Consider the following 18,539-nt stretch of genomic DNA (forward strand, 5'->3'; position numbering starts at 1 on the left):
CGCTAGTACCTCGCTTAACTCTTGTGAACCGTCATGAAACATTCAGCTTCGACCATTCGTGCGCCATCGGTGTAGTCCGTCATTTACTGTGCGTGTATAGTGCACATATATTCAAGTGTGCGCCCATTCACTTATTTTTGATACTTTGGCGATGGAATTGGCGTAAGTTTTCCTGCCATTTGGGACAGATGCGTATAAATAACGTGCGCGAAGCTTACTATGACAGGAAGCGGCGCTACTCGCTTTGTCATTGTTTAACGGGTGGTACTCACTCTTGCCGACGTTGTGTTGCTGAAGCCCTTTCTTTGAAGGTTAGCGATACAATGCTGGCGGATGAGCAAATTTCTGTATGCTCGAGGAAAGCCGTACATCTCGAAGTGCCGGTAACACGTTCGGACAGTTGCAGCAGCGGTCCGCGAACTTGGCCACACAGTTTCATTCCATTCCTCAACATTCCAGTCCCTATTTTTGCAGCCAACTACTGCACACGTCTTCAATCCACATGATTCAATCTAGCATGATTAGAGTACAGTGCGTTAGCGAAAACTCAGTTGCATTTCCGACAGCTGATCGCACAGAAGCAAGGTAAAAGCGGTGATGGTTTCGTATTCGTGCACGGTCGCTGAGGAGACGCATGGCGCGCTGCCGTAAGCGCCATCTCGTTTCTCTAAAACAAACTGCTCCGCGAAAAGGGTCAATAAAGCTTCGCTTAAAAAGCGTTCACCTAATTTAAAAATTGGTATTAATTTTGCTATTCGCCAGTTATGAAGAATAATGCCAGATGAAAATGAGTTCGAAAACAAGGCTGATAACACTTGACAGGTTTAGAGAGGCGTTGTTAAGTATCTTATTATTGAAACTAAGGTGATCACAGCTTGTAGTAATTTTGAGGTTATTCAACAGGGCAAGAATACCAGATTCACTGATAACAATTTATGGCATGGAAATGTGTTAGGCAATGGATACAATATGGGCGAAAAAGTAATGTCTTCATTGGTGAACACTAATGAAAATGCATCGTTAAGGAGCTGCGAACAGTCAGTTTCAGCGACTGGTTCTCCGTCAACATTTATTAGTACTATATCAGGATAGGAACTCGGATTGATGACGCGCCAGAATCTATCAGAATTATTGGTTAACATGGTAGACAGGTCGTGAGTGAAGAAATGATGACGGATTGTTCTAAGCAGTGACTGATACTCTTTATCGCAATTACTGTACTTGGTCCACGGTGATAGCCGACCTGTGTTTACTGCTTGGCGGTACAAGCGTTTTTACAGTGAAACTGTATACCTCTAACAGCCAAGGAAATTTTCGGGTCGTTGAGCGAAATGAGCGAAATGAGCGAAATGCAGCTCCACTAACGTGAAACCTGGGGGAGGTGCGAAGCATGCAGTGATGCTCCACCTATGGGCTCATACTACCTTAAGCAATGGCTCATAACCCCGAAAATGCAGCCTCCACATTACGACGACAGAAGAGAAGTGAAATTCTACGCTGGAATGATGAGCGGCACCGCAGCCAGCTTTGGAAGACGACGACGACGACGAACGCGGGAGCAGTGGCACGAGCCCCTGCCAAGCGCGAGCACGAGCCGCTTGCTGAACTACGACGACAAAGACGACGACGACGACGACGATTACGACAGGAAACGGCGACAGCCCGGACGCATAAGGTGCTTCGCACCTAAAAGAAGCATTGCCACCGCCACAGTGACCGCAACTGGATCGCCCGTGTTTTCAGACAACAACAACTGGATTGAGGCAATCTAGGTAGATTCCTGTTGCGTCTTCACCGCATGCAAATTTTGCACAGGGAGTCGATATCTGGTCCTCGTGCATGCTCTATCTCGCTTTACGGCAGCGGGCGCTCCTCGGGCCCGTCTCGAAGCTGCAGGACTCAACGATGTTCAAGCTTCGAATGCCTCTATTTCTTTTGACAAATGCTGTACTTGACGATGAAGCTTCATTATATGTCCCTGTACTATACCATTGCGTAGTCCCATGATAACCCTTGCGGAAACAGTCGTTCACTGCGATCTCATTTCTATACTCGTTCGTATACTCGCTTCCACATTTCAAGCGCTAAGTTCTCAGTGTTTTGATATGGAATTGTGGTTGTGTTTGGATTTTACATCACAAGATGATATAGTTTCCGTTTTCTATTTAATGCGATTTCATTATAGTGTAAGTAGTCGCTTGGCCTTAAAGTGAGAAAAATGTAGGGTTTACACAGCAAACAGCGGAACCATGCCGCTGTATGACCATGTATGACCATGTCGCGCATGGTCATACAAACGGAACATAACAGATGGAACTCGCATACAACTCAATCGTCCCTGCTATTAGCTCAATCTAAGAAGCTATGGAGCAAATTCGGTTTAGAAGTTTGTGTTCCTAAAATTATAGCTAAACGTACGTTTATTTTAAAAATAGTGTTCGCCTAAATATGAGATTATAATTACCACACTGCAGAGACAGGACACTTCTTTTGACTTATCACTTACTTTCTCGATATTTAAGGGCGTCATTTGAAGCCTCTTAAATATAAATGTGTTGTAAAATTCTGAGGATCATTTCATAGCATCTAACCGAACACGAGTGCGGATAGATTGTATCTGTAGTGTTTCCTTGTTCGGTTGCGACGGTCTGCATCGACGAGTCCTGCTTCAGCAGTATTGATTGATTGATTGATTGATTGATTGATCATTGTCAGTGGTAAGTTCGTGCTGGAAGAGCACCGAGGTCAAAGAGGTCACCGCTTGTTGCTCCCGCGAAAACACCGATTCGCTTAACTTACATAATGTGCCTATTTAGCAATACCTGCAAATAGACCCATCTGTCTAGAATCATGTAACTTATTATTAGCACCAATAAGTCAGGCGAGTTTTTTGAACAGTCCGTGAAAGGTCGCTGTTGACACAACTTAGCAACAGTTGCTTCCAGAAGGCTCTTGCTTTATACACTAATTGGAATGACTGACTGCGTGCGACGTCTGTGGCTGTATACAGAACATCGACCACTTACGCGCCACTGTACTCGGTATCTATAAATCACAATCACTCTCTAATACATTACGACCACTGGACCAGGCGCGTAGCCAGGGGGGGGGGGGGGGCTGATGGGGCTTCAGCCCCCCCCCCCCCCCCCGAAATTTTTTCGTGCCGGCGTGCTCCGCCGACAAAAACTACCACCGACGCCGGGAATAATAATAATAATAATAATAATAATAATAATAATAATAATAATAATAATAATAATAATAATAATAATAATAATAATAATAACAATAATAATAATAATAGTAATAATAATAATAATAATAATAATAATAATAATAATAATAATAATAATAACTTACTTCCCATGAAAAGAATGACATGGTGGGGTTCTGGATAAAAAGTTGCACGCAGGCAACTTGACCAGCCCAAAAACCCATCAAAGGCAACAGAGGGCGTCGGGCGCTCACATGTGAGTAAACAGATGGGAAGGTGTCAATTAAAAAAAAATGTGTATACGAGACAGGTAGTAATACACTTTAACAATTAGAAAAACAAGTAGTCTGCATTAACAAGGAAATATTGAATTTATACATGAGCATTATACATTACATAAAGAAAGTCTTATTATACGAAAATAGGAAAAAAACATAACATAGCACTATATTCAGTGCAGCATAAACTAAAGCAAATAAAGGGGGGAAAAGTCATACAGTTTTGCATATGAACAAACTCATTAAACAACAAGGATTAGTTTGACTGAAAGTAGTTGTGCAGACTGCATAAGGACAGAAGGTCTGTTTCTCGTAAGACGAGGTTATTGAGCAAAGTCGGAAGTGTATGTCGAAGCATTTGTTGACCATAATTCGTTCTTGAGTGCAGAATGTTCCATTGTTCAGGTATCCTAGTGTCATAGACTGCGACATGTTCGTGTAGGCGAGCTATGTTCAATCATTCTGCATTCTCTCTACAATGTCTTTTTCACGCTCGAAAGACATTTCGACACGAGCATTGCGAACTCGGGCTGGATTTCGTGGCACCTGTGGTGGATTTCGTGGCACCTGTGGTGGTGGCCCAATCCGAGCACAAACTTTCAAGGGCTTTTCGATAGCGAGCGGGCGCGTTGCGGCATCTCGCAGCGGCCGCGGAATCTACGGAGTGCATGGATTTCAATTCCGAAATTTTATGGGTGTAAAGTTCTCATAAACTTTTGACGCGAAAGGTGCACTGACATTTCCAAAGGCGTGCTTCAAAAGATTTTCAATTCTGGAACTTTATGGGGTTAATGCTGTTATAAACTTGGACCAACATGCGTGCACTGGAGCCCTCATGTCCAAGCCGTTCCAGAAATGAAAGCACGCGCTCGCAATCTTCCACACACACGAAAATACTAAATATTACCGTGACTGTGAGCTAGAAGCTGATAATTTTCTCCAAACATTTTCAGGACGCGTGCCCAATGTGATCGATCAGCTGGACCAGGGCAGGCAAAGTAAAGTTTGAGAAAGCAGGAGAAAGGAAATGTCCTATTATTGAGGAAATTCTTTTTGCGGGCTACAAGGTCTGGCTCTCGTTGGCCACAGGAACAGTGGCCCTATGGATTCAAGCATAGGCCCCCTGAAAATACGGGTATTTTCAGAGCGCTTCTTCGCATGCGAGCTGATTGTGGAGATGCATATCTGAAGAACCATTTGGAAAGTTGCCCCAGTAATGCCTCGTATTTAAGCCCAGATGCACAAAACCAAATTATAGGAATTTGTGGCGAAATTATCAAAGAAAGCCTAGTTGCATAAGCAGGCTGCTTCTCCATACTTCCTGGCGAAACGACGTATATTGCTGGAATCGAACAGCCTACTGTTTGTGCAAAGTACCTAAACAAGGATGCCAACGACATCAAGGGAGTGTTTTAGGTTTTAGCACCGGAATAGACGCCCATCTCTCATTGCGACTGCAGGTTCTATGTAAATGTGTAGAAACCGTTCCAGATTCTAGTCACCCTTCCAGTGACCACTGCCAGCGCAGAGAGAATATTTTTTTACAACAGTTTACTAAAAAACTACTTGCGATCTACAATGTCTGTGGAACGCATGGTTAGACTGGTGCTTCTATACACCCACAGAGACGTCGGCATCAACGTGTCCGAAGTCATTGACCGCTTCGCTGAACTTCCCCGCCGAGAGAAGTTTGTCCTTTAGATAGCGAAGCAGCAAATAAATGCAAGTAAAAAGCTCTATTCCTTCAGGTACATAAGCTCGTAATTATGAAAACGTATGACTGTTCGTTGGCTTTTAAAACCGCAGAAATTTTAGCCGTTTATTCTAGCAGTTAGCATCATGATCAAAATTATCATGCGAATACGAAAATTACCAGGACATCAATAACCAATTTTGACCAACCTTGCTCATTGAAAGCCCGGCCCACGCGGCGTTTGCAAAAAACAATCTCGGATATTGGGTATAGTTCAACTTGCCGCATCATCTGTGGCTTTCGTTTGGCCTTCCTTTTTAGCTACCTGCTTTTATTTCTTTTTTGAAACGAAGCAATACCCTCCTTTAATTTTGGGTGCAGAATAATAGTTGCCGCTGTGCAGGCAGTTAAATTACACATTTTCGCACTGATTTCTGCATTATTCCTGTATTATTCTACCCATATGGCGCTGCCGCGACCGCCGCATGGCCCGAGTACATATCACGATTAGTGCGATCATAGTTTTGTTCTTGCCTAGATCATCTGTCTTTCTGTGCGCAAAGTTTACAATCTGTGACAGCGCAAAATGTTTATTTGTCTTGTTTGACGCATTATGTACAGTGACGTTTGCTTAAATACGTAGATTTATTGGAGACTTAGACGTACATTTAAATATCTTGTTGCGAGGTGTTGTGCATACAAGCAGTGAACTTTGTTCCTAGCGACTCTTTTTTGCCCTTAGCGAGTTGTATCTTCGCATTTGTATATTCCATTCTATCTTCGCATTTCTAATGTATATTTTGCAGAACTCCTACTTTTATGTGACTGCCACAAATACGAAGATGAGAGGATTGCCCTTCGGACGGCTTTGGGGCACTTAGACGAGAGGTTTTTTACGGAGGAAAATATCTTGGGCGCGTGGCCTCGTGCGTCTGCTGTGTGCAGGGCTACAAAGGCGCGGCTGTGTTTTTTGAAGTGCACAAGCCTGTATGACCGCCTAACGCTTAACTGTAACTGTACGCTTAACTGTAAATGTGCAACGTGTGAACTGGGAAATTCTCTCTTCCTTATCTTTTAATCCCTTCTCCCCCTTCCTCCGTGCAGGGTAGCCTACCGGGCTCAGCATGGTTAACCTCCCTGCCTTTCCCTTATGACTTCTCTCTCTCTCTCCTACTCTTTATTTGTACTCACTGTTGCGAGTATAATCTCGGTGTAATTACAATACACGACCGGTAACAGCTGCTCCTGCGCAATCTATTGCAACGAGGGACAGCGTCATTGAGGTTTTTTCCTGGCCGTTGCATATGTGCAAAAATGTAAACAAGGTTCTTGAATGACGAAGATTCATCAAAATATTTGTCCTCAACTTATTCATTAGATGGCCTTTACGTTCTTCATATCAGCTGTATAAACTGCTTTGCTGGTTTCGAACTCATATAGTTCTAATGTCCGTGTGATATTTTCTTTCCTTATTAAATAGACAAAAAATGCGGCCGCATTGATATCAGTTATTTCTTCCAGAATTTTTAGGACATACGAATATATTATTTTATGAAAAGTACATATTTTACTTGACAGTGCGTAGCGTTCAATAATTCGTTTGCAGCACCTAATATACAATGGCATTGGAAATGCAATGGCATTGGCAATGCATTGGCAATGCAAATTCATGTATTTGATCCCTCGACAAATTCTATGAGGAGGCCGCGCTGCAACCTCAGCCCCCCCCCCCCCCCCCCCCCGAACAAAATTTCTGGCTACGCCACTGCACTGGACGTTCGGCCACTGCCCTCGCGGGCACGGTATATAAAAGTGTTTTTCACTAAACCTGAGACTTCAGCTTTAGCGAAGCGCTATGTACTCGCAGTATGGAATCGAAGATAGTCTTTACCTTCAGGCATTTACAATTTTTTGTTAAACATCGAGCCAGAACTCTAATCAAGGCTACCACAATGTCTACCACGGAATCTGGAGACCCTCTTCCACCGGCTTCGACTAGAGAGAGAAAATGATAATTGAAAGGCAGGGAGGTTAACCAGGACTGAGCCCGGTTGGCTACCCTACACTGTAAAATAATTTACACCCCTAAAAGTGAAAAAGGGTGCAAATGTGTCTATAACTCACACCCTTAGGGTGTGATTTATATAAGTAACACCCTAAGGGTGTGAGTTATAGACACATTTACACCCTTTTTCACTTTTAAGGGTGTAAATTATTTTACAGTGTACACTGGGGGAAGGGAAAAGGGGAGAGAAAGATTAGGAGAAGAATAGAAAGTCCGCTGTGGATATCGCCGACGTAGCAACAGTTCGCTGCTGTATCACTGACGGTCACTCAGTCCGGATCACAAACGGTCGCTCAATCCGGTAGTTCTCAAAAATCGCAGCAGTGCTTTTGTGGCCTTTTGTAGCTGCGATATTCGAGGCCATGGTCCCAAGATCTTGTTCAAGGTGAATATATTTTTTTTTTATCCAGCTGATTTAGAGCTGTGTCCAGGTCATGTCCTTCGTTTTCAAATGATGGGCAGTAACACAGTAGGTGTTCTATGGTCTCCTCGACACAGCAGGCATTGCACTCGGCGCTATCAGGCATTCCAATCAAACATGTGTATGCATTGGTGAATGCAACACCCAAGCGTAAGCAGCAGCGACTAAACGTTATTACATACAAGAACAGTCTTCTTCTTCGCAATGGCCAGACTTCAAGTCCATGTGACAACTGGGCGCCATGGGATCTCTAGAGCACATCTTGCTTGAGTGATGCAGTAACGTTACACCTACCAGAGTCCTTTGATACTTTTTTGATAGAAAAGTGTTAAATGACTCTGCCCCTACGACCTTCCCTTGTCGCAGTGTGTACACACTCGGTCGGTGTCCTTTCTTTGACAAGTGTCGTCTACACGCTCCGAGCACAAACCTCTCACCTGCGTACGTGCACTCTTCGCGCCCGCCTTTTAACACCCGCGCGCCTAAAGATCGGGGCGTCTCTATTACGCCTGCCCTAAAGCCCCTATATTTATAAAAGTAGCGCCATCCACTTCCCTCCTCCTCCGTTCCACTATCGCGCTCGGCGCGACCAGCGCGATCGAGGCGCGATATCGACAGTGGCGCCGCCTGCGTCGGGCCTGCCGTGGCAGACGACAGCTAACGCGCTACCAAAGGAAATCCGAGGAAAACTTCGATCGCGCCCTGCGGAGACGTTTTTGAGGCGCGATTTTGCTTCATCAGTCAGTAACTGGTCTTAATAATGCCGTTTTGGAAGTAGCAACGCGACGATGCGAGACGGCGCAATATGAAGTGTGCAACAAGCGTTTGCGCACGCCGGATGGTAAACAAAAAAAGCCTTTTGCCCTCGCCTTGTCGGTTGCGGCAACTTAAGGCGCAGCAGCATGCCATCACAACGAAGTTCTTGTCCCTAACACGTTTGATCCGTTTGTGCGTACAGCACTTTCGTCGCACAGGCCCGAGAATGGCAGTCGGAGCGCGCTGGAAAGAAAAAAATATACAAAAGCGCGACGCGAACTTCCACGTGACACGGATTGGCCAATGGGGGAGCGGAGGAGGCTAGGGCGACAGGAGGCGGCTAAGAGAGGGCGAGGAGGAAGCGCCGGGGTGAGCGCGGTGGCGGCAAGATCTAAGAATGGCGCTACTTTTATAAATATAGGGGCTTTAGCCTGCCCGCTTCATCGGCGCCGCTCTGTGGCGCTTTTGTTCTCATCGTTTTCGCGGCGGAAAAGCAAACCTTTCGCGGCGGAAAAGCAAAGTAGCAGCAGCAGCAGCGCTGCGGTGTCCCGCAGCAATTACGGCCCGCCGAGTCGGCAGTATACAGGAGAGGCGGGAAGGGGGGGTTTACGACAAGACCGGTCTTGAACGGCCGCGCAACGGGGGAGCGTGATATAATTAAGGCCGCCTTGCGTGTGCGGAACCTTGGTTTGCACCGGTCGCCGCTGAAGCACTCACGCACGCACGCACGCACCGCGCGCGGCCGCTCGGGAGAGGAGGAGTATGAGGAGGAGACCTCCCAAACGGCGGCGCTCTCCGGAATGTTATCGCTAATGCTATACGAACAGGTATACGTGTATTCTCGTACACACGCAAGTATGTACGAACGCACGCACGTACGCTTGCCGCGAGCAAGAAGTCGCGCGTCACAGTGACGGAAGGTTGGCGAAGGGAGCACGTTTTATCAGTTTGTGCCCCTCGGGTGCTGTGTCGCCCGCAGGCCTCGCGCGGACCAGATTACAGTGCTTAGGGCCGCGTCAAGACGGAGGCAGTATTTTATACGGCCCGATCGAGTTACATAATATCCGTGGATGTGGGCCTGCAAAGCGGGCCGCACAAGCGCGGAGACACGGTGTTTAGAGGCGGTTATACCTCGGATTAGCAAGACGTGCGTGCGCGTTCGATGGTGTGTATGTTTGTATGTGTTTGTCAGTTCGTGTCTGTAAAAGGCACGTGCGTGCGTGCGAACGCTCGCTCCCATCTTTAGTTTCCGCTTGATTGTGTCTTCCACCAATATCCACCTATTTCTCGGACGCCGGCGTGCGTTGGTTTTGACGTGAAAAAATGAAGTCCGTGTTGGGGGGGTAGTAGTGCTTACTCTGACACAGTGGCGGAAAAACAAACTTGCGTGTTTCCGAAGATTACGGTGAAAGGAAAAAGAAAGAAAGGAAGAAAGTACGAGAAAAAGCACACGAGGGAGCACACAGGAGGACACAGGAAGGACAGAGTAGGAGCATCTTACTTTACGTGTTTGCGCTCTTCCTGCTTCCCCCTTGGCCGTCCTTGTGCGAGCTCTTTTTTTTTTTCTTGGTAATTCTTCTGGCACCATAAATTTGAGAAGATTATTTGTTATTTTGTTTCTTTCAGTGTATAATTTCTGTTTCTGCCATTTCATTTACACCGTGTTTGTATATTTCTGTCAGGAGTTCCCAATACAGTCATTGACTACCCGACCTCCTTCTGTATGTGTGTTAAAATTCGATAATTCTGGACTAATAAAAATTCTGATTCTGAATGACGTCATAATAACAAGGCCGAACGTCAACCCTGTATGTCGCGGTTGAATTGGACGGTGCCGAGCCGCGTTGGTCCGTTTCGTGTACGGCTGACAGACTGTCCATCTAGCAAGTAGCATAAATAATTAATGGCTGATAAAACAAAATGTGGTTTTACGTGCCAGAACCACGATCTGATGAAGCACGCCATAATGGAGGAACTGCGGATTAATATTGAACACCTGGTGAACTTTAACGTGCAATGCCCAATGCACCGGTACACGAGCGATTTGGCGCTTCGCCTCCATCAAAAATGCGGCCGGCTTGGCCGGGTATCGAACCCGAGACGTCGTGCTTAGCAGCGCAACGCCCATGGCCACTAAGCCACCACGGCTTCTTTTTTTTTTTTTTCATGTTGTTTGTTTCTAATGTAAAACGTGCAGCCTCTCGCATTTTAGCTATATCGCGCGAGCGTCCATCATGCGTCATCTTAGCTGAGCCTTTAAGTGGCGGTAATCAGCGCGACCGACAGAAGTACTCTCAAGCGCACTAAGCACTCTCCTGTGCAAGGGTCGTCTAATGCGACGTTCTCTTCAGGGCGATTTACGACCATATTATAGTGTTCTCGCGCGATATATAGCTAAAAATGCCGGAGGCTGTATACATGCGTATATAAGGTATTTACAGCGACCAAAACAGTCATAACCGCGTCTATACAAGCACAAAACAAACACTTCACGGTACAATTATTACTGTAAACAGTTCTCTAACAGGGAGGCAAAAGGATACACTGCATCAAGAATGGATACCAGTCTGCTTGGAAGTCTCTTTGATCATAAAATTTTGTCTTTCAGTTTCGAAGTGATCCGAATGAAATGTGACTGCGAAGATACAATCGGAATGCAGAACTAAGCTACCACTGCGGGTGGTGGAAGGTAACGATAAATGAAAAAGGGACCTCGTGGTATCAAATGAAGAAGAAACGAGAACAAGCATAACATAATGTCGACAAGATAGCCTGAAAAGACCAGCAAGAAATTAAAATTACGGAACTCTTCTGAAACGTATAGATGAAATATTAACAGGACACTTCTATAGGGGGACAGTGTGCTGCACTGCGCGGCATATTGCTCGTGTTCGTCTTGAGTTACTCAGACTATCTGCTTGAGTGCGATAAGCTAGCTAATTAGTTACACTTAATTATGCATAATTTTAAATGTTTTTAGAGCATAAGTCGTACTTTAAAGGTTGCACAAGGTGCACAGAAAGAATCGGTCAAATTGTGAACACAACGTTCGCGGCGTTCCCGTAGTTTATCTCATGTTCTACAAGCGTCAGCAAGCCAGAGATACTGTCCATAGAGCTACGTCGCCTTCACCTGTCAGCTTCTTGGACTGAAAAAAAAAATAGCTATCACTGGACTCTAAGTACCACTGCAACGAAAGGTCAATAATGTTTCTCCCTAAGTTTAGAGACAGAGCGCCTTTATAAGGCTGACTGGCCCGTAATGGGTCCATATATATGGAATGGGGCGATTCGCCTTGCTTCTGTAGTAGAACGACGTTCGCGATCTTCCAACACTACGGCACGCGTACGCTTCCTTCCACATCTCGTTGAATTTATGAACCGCAGTATATTTTTATGCATCAAGCCCTTCGGTAGAAATCTCGTATTGAAGGAGTATAGCGCATGCATGGATGCACAATTTTTTTTTAACATACTGCTAACCTTATATGTAAGGCTGTAGCAGGGTCGCGCCACAAGTACAACTATGACAGTGGTTTCAAACATGGTTAACAGTTTCTGTTGATAACAATGCGAAATATTGCGAACGAAGCATAAAAGCGATTGTAGGAAAGTCATTGGTATTACTTTCCTACAAGTCATGCCAATGCAAACAATTCGCATACACAAAGGTATTAATCATTTGGAGTAAGCACTGCAAAAATATTATTATATAAAAAAACAGCACAGGCAATCATTGGCATGAAAAACACCGATATATACCTTTCATTTCTCTCGCTAAGGCAGTAGGGAAATATAATTAGTTAGTTTTTAGATAAACATATCAGTTGAACCACTAATAACGACGTGTTCAGAGGTAGTCCATTCCACTCCCTTATTGTCTATGGGAAAAACAAGGACTTAAATACATCATTGGGGAGCCTATATTCTTTTAAGTGTCTGCTATGTTTTGTTCTAGTGGGTCTGGTGTCTGAGAACGATAGGAATCAACAGCTATTTCAGCTTACTTCATTATTTAAAAGCTGGAATATGAACTTGAGACTTAGAAGCTTTGCATGTTTGCTTATTGTCAAATGTACCTGGTCTCGCAAGAAGTTCAGAATGCTAATTATGGCGTCGATACTTGCTGTGCGCAAATATAATTGATTTACTTTGTACTGCTTCTAATTTATCAATGCATGTTTTCGTGTTTGGAAACCAAATTATCATACCCTATTCAGGAACTGAACGAGCTAACGATGTACGTGCTAATAGTTTTGTACTTGGTGAAGCAGTCCGAATTGAGTTTTTTAGTGAGCAAAGAGCGGTAAAGGCCTTATAGATGAAATATATGCTGCATGTTTATCCCATTTTAAGTCAGTGGAAATAATTACCCCGAGTATTTTAGTGGTCAACGACTTCTATTGACATAGGTGAACGTCAGAGGTTTCTTCTTTCATGATATTGTCATACAGGGCGATTTATCTAGATTAATATTCATCTGCGACGATCGGCACCAGTTAGTAACGTTTTGTACGTATACGTTATTCAGAATAACTTGGTCTGTAGTGCTCTTGACTCCTTTATATATTATACAATCATCTGCGAACATTCGGACTGTCACATCTGTATTATCAGCTAATTCCTTCATAATAATTAGGAAAAGAATGGGGACCAGTAATGTGCCTTGCGGCACTCCAGATAGAACTGCCGAGCGTTCGGATGAGTAGCCATCGTAGTGAGTAAATTGGGTCCTGTCTGAGAGGTAATTTTTTCAATCCATTTTGTAACCTTGCAATTACCTAATAGCTTAATCAAGTTTCCAGATTAACTTAGTGTACGATGCCCGGTCAAATGTTTTTGATAAATCAAGAAATATAACGTCAGTTTGTCCTCGGTTATCGATGGTGGTTGCGAGATCATGGATTGTATCTGTTAGCCGTGTTGTCGTCGACCGGTATAGTGAGCGTGCCGGTGGATGTGAAATCTAAGAATTTCGTTTGACGCCGCACCCATTCACATTTCATGCTTTAAATGTATTACGCGTGCTGCATATGCCTGCTCATTTCGCATCGAGTGACCCGTTTAGTCACGGTGTACACATTTGCGAATATGACGTGTTTTCTCCAGTTCTGTCCAAGAGTGGCACGGACAAAAATGTGCAGGAGCCATCAACAATGAGAACGGTGAATGTAAGCGAATAGCCGAACGCCTCTAGAAAGCAATTCGCTTTATGAAAGGAATTATGCGCTTGAAGGCGTGTATATGTTGCATTGCGGTTATTTAGCTAGTGCTTCTTGTTTCACTGCGTAATTGCGTAGAGAAGACAGCCGTTAACCGGCGCATCGTCAGGGGTATATAGCGTATAAACCAATTCGTCGTATGTTGCCTCCAGTGGCGCGAGCGCCGGCGTGGAAAGTGACTGTCATCCTGTTTTCCCTTAGACACAAGGGGAGAGGGTGCCGGAAGAGGAGGAGGGCTGTCCTTTCCGAGCGCTCCACCACAGCATGCGAACGTGATCACGTGCATCTAAAATGTAACAGTTGTCATTCGGCGACGAACGCAATTCGTTGCGCGCGAGCACGCGCCCTTTGGATAGGCGTCGTTGAATCGGCGTTGAAAGTCTGACCACCAATCACCGATCACGGAGCTATTCGCTTTATATTCCCTCTCAGTTCCGCTCATCTATACACAACCAACGAGGCAGCCACTGTACAGCTCTAGCTGTCCACGTGATCCATCATGCCACGTCATGCAGACGGCAGCGCCAGTTCTTCAAGTGGTGGCGCTCGCCCCCCAGTACGGCTCACCACAAAACTAATCTTGGTGAAAACGAAGTGTCGTAGCGATGAATGTAATTTGTTCTCTGCGCTGTACGGTGTGATCATTTCTAAGTTTTACGGAATCTTTTTTTTTTTTTAATCGCCTGCTGCAGATAACATAATTCTAGTCTTTGAGCTCCATTATTCATATAGAGGCGGATATTACTTGCTCGAGAAATTTAAACACATATTCAACTAATTAACACAAATTGATGAACTAACGTCCTAAATTAATTACTTTGCGGTACATATTGCACTTTACGAATTGTGTAGCCGGTGAGTTTGCAAGCCGTATTCACTTGGAATGAATTTCCAAAATGATACCAGTTTGGAAATATGCGCCATCAGACTCGCCGTAAAATGCACTGTTGTTCCAGTTAAAGAAAACGCTCTTTTATGCACTGAATCGCCAACGTAACTGGAGCGCACATGTATTTCCCCCCACACTCTGAGAAATAATACCTCGAAACTGGTGTCATCCTGGAAATTCATTTCAAATGGTATCGTCTTGCCGACTCACCGGCTACAATTCGTAAATGGTAATATGTACCGTGAAGTGATCAATCAAAAAGTTATTAATGCATTTTTGTTAATTAGACGAATATGTGTTTCGATTTCTCGTGCTAGTAATGCCCGCCTCTTCGAGTAATCCAGCTCACAGAAAAAATTATGCTATCTGGCACAGGCGATTTTAAAAATTCCGGACAACTTAAAGATGATCATCCCGTGCATGCATAAAGATCGCCTCGCTTACCGAAGTTTGGCGCTCCGACCGACTCGCCCCGGAACGTCACTATACTGAAGGCGTGAGCACGCGCACTCCGGAGTCCAGTCCTTCTGTGAGTGCGAGCTTTACTGGGAAGGTAATCGCAAGTTTAGTTTTCCAAATGGTACGATATTTCTCTTGCTGCGTATGCGACAGGCTTCGTATCGGTCTCGCGTGCGATATGGGCGCGGATCTCTGCGTTCCAGCGTGCCTTAAAGGGATTGAGACATCAAATTTGTGGATTGCGCGTTGTTTGTCTCAAACGTTTCTTTTTGCCCCAGGAAGCATGATACACGCTCGAAGATTCGTATATTCTGGGTAAATAATGTAATATCGCATTATTTATGTGAACGATTTTCGGTTTCGGTGTCTGTGCGCCGAGTTGGACAGTGACGTCACTGTCTAGGAAGGTTGGTCACGTGGGCCCAAAAGCTGTGACGCACGCACTGCTGCATCGTCTGCTCTCGCACACACGTTAATTCTGTACCAGCGCAGGCAAACAAAACCACGCCGACATTTGTCATGGCTAGCTGCGGCAGCTCCGATTCTGACTCTACGTCTGCGTCGGATACGACTCACTGCACTCAAGACTCGAGGCCCTCTAGGCTTGCCCGGTGCTGTGGGTCACCGCTCATTGTGCGTCACTGTAATGTGGTATGACGTCACTAAAACTTTCGTTACGCTTACAACACAATGACGTCGGTGTCAGTCTCGCTAGCGATGGGCCTCGATCGCAAGAACGAGCATTTAGGCACTCTTTAGAAGCGAATTAAAATATATTTTAAACGTCTGCTGTGTCCAACACTTCGTGTCGAGTGTCCTTGCATACAGAGAAAGCCTACAGCAGGCTTTTTATAGCCTCAAAATTTGGTGTCTCAACCCCTTTAAATAAGGGCTTTTTACCCGCTTTACAATCTCATTTGTTACGAGCTCGCCATTATCTACAAACGCCCCACTGCCATAGGCGGTGTCACATTATTCATTAAAAAGGTTAATTAGAGAATCATAGTTAATTTAGGCTACTAAATGATTGGTCAGGAATCTTTCTTTTTCCGCCCCTGTTGCGAATCCTGATGAGCAAAAAGCATACCATTGTCTCGAATCCCCTATTTTGTCCTAATTGAGACAATCAGCGCGCAGACACCAAGTTTGTCTGACCTACCAGAATGCATTTTAGGGGCGAAGCACCTTAGGGCCGAGCCTTGTCCCTCGTAGTCCGTAGCTCTGGTTGGCATGGAGACCGCTATGTATGTATGTATGTATGTATGTATGTATGTATGTATGTATGTATGTATGTATGTATGTATGTATGTATGTATGTATGTATGTATGTATGTATGTATGTATGTATGTATGTATGTATGTATGTATGTATGTATGTATGTATGTATGTATGTATGTATGTATGTATATATAATATATATATATATGCATTGGCGCTCCAGTTAATTTTGAGCTTCAATGCATGAAGTGACGTTTTTTTAAGAACCTAACTGGAACGCCAATGCATTTCTCCGCAAAGTTCTGGAATTAATATCTCGAAACTGGTGTCATCCCGAGAATTCATTCCAAGTGGATCGCCTTGCGAACTCCACGGCCACAATTTGTAAATTGCAATATGGGCCATCAGGCAATTAGTTAAAAACTTAATTAGTGAATTTCTGTTAATTATTTTATGATGCATTTCAATTTTTTGTGCAAGTAATGTCCGCCTCTTCGAGTAGACCAGCTCATCAACTAGAATTGTGCTATCTGCCACATGCAACCTTTAAGAATTCCTGAAAGTGTTCGCTGAAACACCCTGTATATATATATATATATATATATATATATATATATATATATATATATATATATATTAGGTTGCCGGCCTTTGTTGATGACGTCAGGTGACGTGAGGCACAAGTATCGACATTGTCTTTAGAGGCGTTAGCCTGACCCACGCGTCCAAGGAGAGCAATGCGGGACTTCGTTTACAGACGTTTCTATAGGCCTCTTTAAGATGTGGTGATGAGCCCTTGAATAGTTACTATATACATACATACACGCTTAGACATTTCTGAACAGTGCAGAGTGGCGCACTGTTTGGCTGCGTAGGATGTTAACTCTTGTAAATATTTCCTTGTTAACATTGTCTCATTTCGACGGGAAGAGTGGGTGTTCTCGAGTAGACTTGCGTGGCACCGTAAAGGCGGCGGCAATCCACAGAAAAGAAAATAAACAATGCAGGAACACACACACAAAAAACATTACCATCGGGAGCGTGCCGGATGACAGCATTTAGCGAAGCAGGCATTGTCATCATCCATGTCAAGGACACTAAAAACCAAGGCGGAAATTTATGCGTGGAGCGCGCGCGTTGGTTCTCAATCACGTACGGCTGCCAGACTGTGCCTGTCAATACGACACAGCTGTAAAATCGTGATCGCGAACGCAAAATGCTCCCCGCGTGCATGATACTCGATGCTGTTGTGACGCAAAACAGCTCATTGAACGGCCTGTTGAGGCATCCAATCCGTCGTTGCGCGCACGGACCGGAAGAAGACGGTCTGTCGCCGACAGATGAACTTTGAGAGGTAATAGGCGCGCACTGGCGGTGAGACCGTTGGCGCCAAGCATCACGTGGGCTGAGATCTCGTCGCCGTTTGTGTGCCACGCGTCTCGGAATCGACGACCAAACTTCCGAAATTCTGTCGACGAACGTTACAACAGAGGATGCTTTTAGGATCACGTAAGTTATTCTAGCTTCCTGCGGTGCCCTGCAGCAATTTTACATTTCAACATGGGCGGAAAGAATAATAATTATATAATTAATTAACCAATTATAGTTAATTAGGGAACGGACTGCGACGACAGATTCGCCCATCTATTGTCCCTTTAGTTCACCACAGAACAGCGTTCTCTACAAATAAAGATACGCCGCATCATCGGCATTTGGAGGACGATTAAACATCACCGGTGCACTGAAACACGCATTTCGTAACAATCGAAATTTCCAGAGTTATTATTGTCTCGCAGGGCTCTCAGCCGGTAGTCCACTGCCAACGCTGACTCACCTGTATTATGTCCCAGGATATACTAACACACACTATATTGTCTTAGAAAACGAGGCAGCTGGCCCACTCGCGACCTAGCCCACAACTTGCACTATGTCCGACTGCACATACGCACTATAGCGTGTAGACAATGCTCCCGTCCGCGGATGAACATGTCACCAGGTAAACGATGGCGCTAGTGCTTTTTAAGTAAGTGGCGGGCCCTTGTACCAGAGGTTCGGAATAGATGAGAAATTGTAACATTAAATATACGGAGTAAGGATAGTAGTTTTATCAGCTGTATAAACTTGGACATGTAGCAGCACCAGCAACGCGCAGAACTTGTCGACGCCATCGGCGTTTTGTCCGCGTTCGCACCGAACGCACGCGGCGTTGGTGACTGTTTCCGGTACCTCTAGCGGCGGCTCGGAGGTTTTTGACGAGATCAGAACGGGACACTCGTCGAGCAGCGTCGGAAGTCTTAACCTCCTTCTCGCCTCGCAACGTTTTT

Source organism: Dermacentor silvarum, chromosome 2, assembly GCF_013339745.2.
Source record: "Dermacentor silvarum isolate Dsil-2018 chromosome 2, BIME_Dsil_1.4, whole genome shotgun sequence".
In the NCBI taxonomy this organism is placed as follows: Eukaryota; Metazoa; Arthropoda; class Arachnida; order Ixodida; family Ixodidae; genus Dermacentor; species Dermacentor silvarum.